We start from the raw sequence: 7,710 nt of genomic DNA on the forward strand, positions 1-7,710 counted from the left end.
TTAGGCTTAAAAAATTCATCATTGAGTGAGCATACGCTGTAATACCCATCAGGTATAGTAATGGATTTGTCAATAATTATAAAGTTTTTAATTGTAAATAACCCATTATTACCTCTCACAGCATTTATATTGGTCCACCGCTGGTAATACGTTACGTCACAGATAGCGACTTCGAGTTGTCCAGCCGAGTTATCAATAGTATGAAGCAGTTCAATAGACTGACCATTTGTTATTCCCGGGAGTGTAACATACATATTAAATATACAATGATACTATATCATAACTTAAATATGAAATCAACTTACATTACTAATCAATCGATTATAGTAACTGCCTCTGGTGCTGAATTTTTCATTAAATTCCCCTCATATTTTTTAAAAGTACAGGTTCACGGCAACTAACAATAAAATGGTGGACGATTGGTTTCACAGTCCGATGCAATTTTGGCAGAATCAGTTAAACTTTGCCGTATGGTGTGCCACAACGGGATGTGGCGTATCTGTTAATGCCCCAGGATTTAAACTATATAAGTCTGTTTTATTATTTCATCAGATTAGACGTATACTTAAAGGGCAAGTTCACACGGAAATGAACATAATTTTCTTGTACTTTTTCCACAATAAAAGTGTTAACCTAGAAGTGTCATAGACAAAAATATAAAAATATCACAATTAATTAACATATGTTTTGCATTAAAACGATTTATATTTTTCACATTTACCAAGTGTTCTATTTCCATAACAAAAACACCATGGCTTATGCCCCTTGCAATATGACGTCATTGGTGCCAATTGATAAACATTATGACGTCATCATGCTTTGTTAGAGCCGCTTCACGTGGTGTAGGTACAGGTGTGTGATTCTAGCGTCTCAGATGCCAGCCAGCATAGTGTTATGCTGAGTCACCACTGCGTCGGAGTGTGTCGTAGGCCATGTCGTTTTTACCGAAAACTTGTACTTGATATCTTTTACGTTCAGAATAGACAGGGACCCAGTTGAATTGGCACCAATTACGTCATAATCTAAGGGGGATAACTCAGGCCTGTTTAGCTCGAAAAACGAAGGCCTCATAACGGCATATCATTTTCACACTATTGTGAGCTTCCTACTTTCACTGTGAAAAAAATGAGTGTATATTTTCAAACACAGATACCAACTTATTCTAAAATTGCGTTTTGTTAAGAAAAAGAAAGACAGTAATTTTTGCGTGTACACTTCCCCTTTAAAGAAATTTATTACTTGCCCGTGAAGAGATCACCCGTTTAATAAACATACAGCTTTATTACACATTGTGTAATACCAAAACGCGTGCTTATGTACTCTCGGAACACGTTTCACGAACAAATATTGAAAGCTCTCAACATCCCTTAGCGTATTCAACGACATTGTGTGTGGAGATGATAGATCACTGGAAGGAGCTTATGCACACTCGATGACCCCAGCAACCTTGTTGCTAGGCTGACGTCACATGGCATTGTTTCGCCGATGGATCTTGCAACAAAATTCAACAAATTACGTCATCGGGTATTGTGACGTCATTGTAAACTTTGAGCTGCAAGGCCCCGTTCCACAAGGCGATCGTACTCTAGCGCAACGAGAGTCTTTAGTCTAAGTTAAATTATGTGAGTTGTGATAGCCTTAGCACTACGATAATTTTGTTGGACGAACGCCTGAATTCTAAAGGTGGACCATTGTATGATATTAAATTCATACGTTTCCACTTTTGACGTGTTTGAAGTATTATTCTGTTAAACTCAATTGGATTATGCCATGGATCGTGTAGGTGTCATTCAGCCTATTTACACTTAACAGTATAATTCTAAAAACATTATAAATGACGAGTAATACATAAAATACTAAACTCGCTCTCGTGTAAAACCAATTTTATGAAACTCGTGAATAGTTGTGGTATCTGACGAGCTTTCGCTCGTCAGATACCAGAACTATTCACTCGTTTCATAAAATTGGTATTACACGGGAGCTCGTTTAGTATTCTATATTAATGCTCCATTACCGCTGGATCCAGCGTGGAATTCCACAAATAATAATTATGATAAGAGGGCCTTCGAACGTATTTGTAAAGAATTTAATGTTTCTATGAGTAAAGATTGGCGCATTAAAGGACCTAGCCATGGTCTAGGTATTCCGTACAATGGACAAAAAACTGTTAAAGAAAAAAGTGATTATTTAATTAAAAAAGGTCAGATCCCTCCAAGCTTTGCTCTCTCGAGTAAAGAGTTTAATGCAGATCGTATGAACTTTGATAGTGGCATTCCTTATATTATAACAAAGTTTGTGCATCCAAACGATACAACAGACGCTTAGAATGAATATCTGATCGAAAAAACGGAAAATAATTTTACTAACCCAGGATTTGAAAGAGTTAATGAATCGATAAGAACTTATGTATGGGCAATTCTCGCTGCACAATCGCCAACACGAACGTCCATTATCGGTTCTGGGACGGCGCTTGATGCGCAAAAACAGTTTGTTGCAAACGTGGAGGACGCCATTAATTCACCAGTTGACATACCATCGTCTATAAAGCGTTATCAAGATGTATTACAGTACGCTCAATCCAAAGTGGACTACGTTTATGCGCCGGGATTATACATGTCTCCGAGTAATATGGAACTTGAGATTGGTCAAGTGATAGGCTATAATAATAAAATTGTTATTGCTACCGATCAACAAAAAACAGGTATAAATTCAGATATTAACGTCGAATTAATAACGCAAACAATCACAGGCGAAAAGGGAATAGTCAAGCCACAAACACCACATGTTTCACAAACATCTACTGACGCACAAGTGTCACCGCATATTGTGGCTAAAAATCAACAACATATTGATGAAAAAACAGCGCTTGTAGTGGGTGGAGTCGCGGTTGGTTTACTCATGATTTGGTTAAATAGTTTTTAGCGGATACGTACAACAGCCCTGCAATTGCTACGATCAGTGCCCACAAGTTTTGACTAAGCCAAGTGGTGGTCTTAGCTAATAAATTCAAGAGCCAGGAAACAACACTCCCTATTATACCGGGAAGTGCAGACGCGGCTTTCTCAGCGAGCTTTCCCAGTGCTGAACCTAATGCTTTTAAATGCTTTTTTATCCACTCTTTTATACCATCCGACGTAGGCGGTGTACTACCACCTGTACCACCTGTACCACCGGTTAACGAGAGAGAGTCAAAGTCGATATAATAAATCCCAACGCGGTTAAAATACTGGCAATTGTTATTCCCTGTTCTCTGAACAATGTTTTAATTTCATCGGCCAGTGTAGTGTCATCGTTGAGGACTTGATCGATAGTTTCTCGAATTTGACTGATTTGCGAACGAAGTGCCTTTCTATTACTGGAAGCCGCTTCGAGGCGGGCCTATCTTTCCTCTTCTAAGTTGCGCAATCTTTCAGCAACGCGGCGTCTACTGAACTCATCGCCCGCCTGTTCAAGTTTTGTTTTCTCGTAAACTATATGCTTGTCGATTTCGGATATCTTGGCTGTATTATTCATGAGTTCTCCCCGCATTGTTCGCATAACCTTGTCAAGACCTCGTAATTCCCTAATACTGAACTCCGAATATGGTACCTGTAACGTGGAATTATTATAATAGGTATCTAAGATTTCTCCGAGTCCGTCCGAGGCCACCATCGAGGAAGCTTCCAAATTATCTGTGTTACTGAGTTTATTACTCACAGTCCGAAGAGCCTTAGTAGTCTTCGCGGGAAGTCGTTGGTAGTTCACAAAACCTAATTTATCACGAACAGTGCTGATACCGTGTTTAGTGTATATCGTAGACAAGGCTAGGGGCTTACGAGTACGAGAATGCATAAGATCAATATCAGGAGCGTCACGCAGTCGCAATATTCCTTTACTATCTCTCGTAAACTTTGTATATTCACGAACAATAGGACTATCATTTTTAAAGGTATCGTAATAATCATTGACGGTTGATTGTAAAATTTCATCTTTAAGATTCGTGCCACTAAAGCTGGTTTCATCAGTACCCTCTTCGATTGTATTCGGGTTATCGAAATAATCTAGATCAAAATCATCCATTTTAACCATAATAAACATATGGTTATATAATTTCAATATAACAATGTCTTCGCTATACGGACGCAAGTTAAACCCACAACGTAGACTTCGAGATCCATTAGGGGTCAAAGCAATTCGTCAGTCTGTAACTATAACTAATAACCCTAGTACCATCGATCAGAATCAAACGCTTCTGGTTCGCTTTCCTAATCTCGGCGCACACGATGTGTTAGTTCCGGGGACTGTCCGACTAGCATTTACGATTAGTTTGACTTCTACCGACGTTAACAGGGAGCCCGTTCAGAACATAGGTCGTGCTATCGAAAGAAAATCGCGATTAAAATTAGCGGTAATGAAGTTTTGAGTATCGACGTATACTATTGTTACATGGATCTCTGGAGAACGGATAAAGAGCGGGAAAACTTACAGTACCAAGGTATTTGTAATCGGAACACATTGAGACTGCGCGTAGGTGCTGAAAATGGTGATGGTACCGTCGTAAAAGATAAGGCCATTGCCGACGCATTAGGTAACCGATTCTATATTCCCCTAGACTTTGAATTACTAGACTCCCACATGCCTTTTTATCAAGCATCCCTAGGCGATAGGTTATAATACGAACTCACTTTTAATGACTACGGCAGAGTAATCAGAGCTGGTGAAGATGCTAGCTATTCCATTGACAATATCTCGCTGGAGTACGATATGATAACGGATCCGGAATTAGCCAGACAAATTCGTAACCATTATACCAGAAGTTTAGCCATTTTGTACGATCGCGTGCTTCGACACCGAAAGATCACGAGGGACAAAAAAGATACGATGTGGAATATCAATCTAAACGTCCCCACGAGGTCGTTGAAGGGAGTTTTAATGTTGTTCGAGGACCCCTCCGATGCGTTTAAAAGAAATACCGAGAAGTTTTATAATCCCAAGATTACAAAAGTAGAATTGACTATCGAGGGCGTTCCTAATCAACTATATAGCCAAGGAATGCTAGCGTATCACCATTGGGATGAGATTAAAAAACTTCCTTCTATAAAACGAAGCCCGGAAGTTATCGCGGTTGTGAAAGATCTGTCTCTCAGGGGTGTATCGATGGGTGAATATCTCACCACGAAGTACGCGCTATGGCTCGACATGCGAACAACGGACGATGACCAATTACACGGCAGTGGGAGGAGAATAGAAAATGCTAGCGAGGGTGTCACTATACAGATAACGAAGCTCCAGGAAACGGCTGGTAAATTAAACATATATTTGTACGTGATTATGGATGCGCAACTTAATATACAGAACGGACGATTCGTGCAAGCAATCTATTAATAATCTTTTACCTAAAGATCCGCACTGCGCTATCATATGCGGGCAAACGGGCTGTGGAAAAACAGCTTTTATTCTAGATATTTTACAAAGTCATTATAGGGACGTTTTCGATCATATTATTCTGTGTCCGACTATAAGCGTTAATAAAACATACCTATCGAGAGATTGGGTAATGAATGATGACGGGGTACACAGAGTCGATCTGGGCGATCGTTTACAAGACTGTTTACGAGTATGTCACGAAAAATACAAAGGAGAATCAACCCTTTTCGTAATAGACGACTACAGCGCGAGTAAAGAACTCACAAAAAAGAAAGATATGCTTTCGTATTTAGCATTCTCCGGACGGCATACTCAGCATAGCGTTTGGGTACTTACTCAAAAATACAACTCTGTCCTGAAAGATCCCAGAGAGCAAACCAAATGGGTAGCGTTGTTTCATTGCAAAGATCGAGATTCATTCGAGGAATGTTTACGCGAAAATGATGTTATTTATACCAAGCTCGAACGAGATAAAGTCAGAAAACTGTTATTGGCAACGAAGCACTGTAAACTCGTATTAAAAACCGATCAACCAGCTGCTTATGCAATTGCCTAGCCAAATGTGGCAAAATTATGGCCAAATGTAGCAAAATGTGGTAAAATGTAGCAAAAATGTAGCAAAAATATAGTAAAATGTAGCAAATTGAACATTATCGGTTAATATGACATAAAATGTGGCTCGAAATCATCATTCTTTCGCAACAGTTCATTATTACGGGATGTATTGGATATGTCATATTATATTATGTTAGACTTAAATATCTCCTTAGGTATTACATAATGAAATGCGACGAACTCATCGAACAAATGCTAAAAGAATCTGATGCAGATCATGCAGATCAACATGTAGATAAATCTTTAGATAAACATAGAGAAAGACTCGCGGCTTTGGTAGCCCGTGGAAAATGTTCCCAATATTTGGGGGAAAATTATACCATCGAAAAAATTGATAACATGACCGATGAAGAGATTAAAAAACTGTACGCGCGTTACGAGTCTAGACTGGGAGCTACCATGACTAAAACGATAGGGTCGGCTATATTACAACTATACACAGTCGTAGCTAGTACGTTTCTCCCTATCCCGGCAGAACATTGCATGTATTTATGCGGAGGAAAGCGAAATTAATAAATCATTCAAATATTAATCCGATTAAAACATGGGCCCTAGTAGGAGTTGCTGGTTTAGCTGCTGTATGGTTCTTTTATAAGACCGGAGAAGAGAAAACGTCACCCCCGACGCCACAACAACAAGTTCAATTAGAGGTTAGCCCCCATATAATGCTATAAGAAGCATGACTACTCCAGTTACAGACAGTAAAATGTTGGTAAACGAAACGTATCATTCAGCGGTGGTCACCGGCTTGGCCATTGGCTATGCCCGTATAGCTAAAATGATTACTAAAGCCACAGCTCCCAAGCTAGATTTTAATGGATTTGATATCGGTATAATGATTCTGGATATTGGATTATCTATGGCTACAAAAGATATGCTCATCAAACAAGGGCTTATCCCGGAAGACATAATGAAGTAATTAATTAAACATTTGAATATTTTATATTATTAAATATGGCAACAATTGCGATGATGGTCGGTGGAGCTATTGTTAATGCTCTAGCTTTTTCGGGGAGTAATTTTCTATTTTCTAGTATGAGGGAATCAAACGCTAAAGAAGTTGAAGAGGAGCGTAAACGACATAACAAAGCTTTAGAACAACTTGAAGCAGCTCAGTCACAATATGCGCGGCGGAGAATGAAGAGATTAGATTTTATTCATGAAGAGTGAGTGAGTGAGTGAGTATGGTTTTACGCCGCTTTTAGCAATATTCCAGCAATATCACGGCGGGGGACACCAGAAATGGGCTTCACACATTGTACCCATGTCGGGAATCGAACCCGGGTCTTCGGCGTGACGAGCGAACGCTTTAACCATCAGGCTACCCGATCGCCCCTATTCATAAAGAACTGCGTAAGGAAGGACATTCAATTCAAACGTTTAAGGATGTCGAATCTGCCATGCACGAATACTTCCTCGTTTATGGGAAAAAACTTGACCCAATACCGAGACCAACAATGAGTCAGTTTTATACACCCACAGAGCCTCAGAAAGACCGCGAGGTCGCATTTGTGATAATTGGGTTATCTGCTGTATTGATTTTCAGCTATACCATAACTCCGCATAAACCATGACCTAGTTAGAGCGACAGCTAATCTATAAATAGCGTTGGCTGACTGCCTAATCAATATTGTAGATGTGATTTGCATTTAGATAAATGATATGATAGATGTATAAACCATGAATCAT

The sequence above is a fragment of the Haliotis rufescens genome, unplaced genomic scaffold (genome assembly GCF_023055435.1).
Source record: "Haliotis rufescens isolate VD_foot unplaced genomic scaffold, xgHalRufe1.0.p SCAF_36, whole genome shotgun sequence".
Classification (NCBI taxonomy): domain Eukaryota; kingdom Metazoa; phylum Mollusca; class Gastropoda; order Lepetellida; family Haliotidae; genus Haliotis; species Haliotis rufescens.